Consider the following 841-nt stretch of genomic DNA (forward strand, 5'->3'; position numbering starts at 1 on the left):
TATATGATAAATAATGATCCTTGTCTCCTCTTTAAAGTAAGTCAACCACAGAACCAAGAGTCAAGATATCTTCATTTTACTCTTTACTCTTCTATTTATTTAATGAACACATTTTATCTTATCCCTGAGTCTAAAAAACTATTTCTGTGAATTGGAGAATAAATGCTTTTTTTTTTTTAACATCTTTATTGGAGTATAATTGCTTTACAATGGTGTGTTAGTTTCTGCTTTATAACAAAGTGAATCAGTTATACATATACATATGTTCCCATAACTCTTCCCTCTTGCATCTCCCTCCCTCCCACCCTCCCTATCCCACCCCTCTAGGTGGTCACAAACCACCAAGCTGATCTCCCTGTGCTATGCGGCTGCTTCCCACTAGCTATCTATTTTACGTTTGGTAGTGTATATATGTCCACGCCACTCTTTCACTTCGTCCCAGCTTACCCTTCCCCGTCCCCGTGTCCTCAAGTCCATTCTCTACATCTGCATCTTTATTCCTGTCCTGCCCCTAGGTTCTTCAGAACCATTTTTATTGTTTTTTTTTTTAAGATTCCATATATATGTGTTAGCATACAGTATTTGTTTTTCTCTTTCTTACTTCACTCTGTATGACAGACTCAAGGTCCATCCACCTCACTACAAATAACTCAATTTCGTTTCTTTTTATGGCTGAGTAATATTCCATTGTAGAGAATAAATGATTTTAGTTCCCCGAAGAGCTGTAAGGATTAATGTGATTGAAGACCAGCAGTATTAGAAATTTTGCAGCAACTATTAAAAAAAAAAGCAAACATGACATTGTTCCATTGTTGTTGCCATGAAACGTTGTCTTACTTAC

The 841-nt window shown here is 36.5% G+C and overlaps 1 protein-coding gene across 8 annotated transcripts in view; it reads right to left on the minus strand.

Moving 5' to 3' along the window:
- Window positions 1-841, minus strand: part of LOC115803651 (sal-like protein 2) — a 900,219-nt gene that overhangs the window by 50,329 nt on the left and 849,049 nt on the right. The gene's annotated exons all lie outside the window — the stretch shown is intronic.

This window comes from Delphinapterus leucas, chromosome 2, assembly GCF_059928025.1.
Source record: "Delphinapterus leucas isolate spDelLeu-1000000601 "Yukka" chromosome 2, BTC_Dleu_Yukka2, whole genome shotgun sequence".
Lineage (NCBI taxonomy): Eukaryota > Metazoa > Chordata > Mammalia > Artiodactyla > Monodontidae > Delphinapterus > Delphinapterus leucas.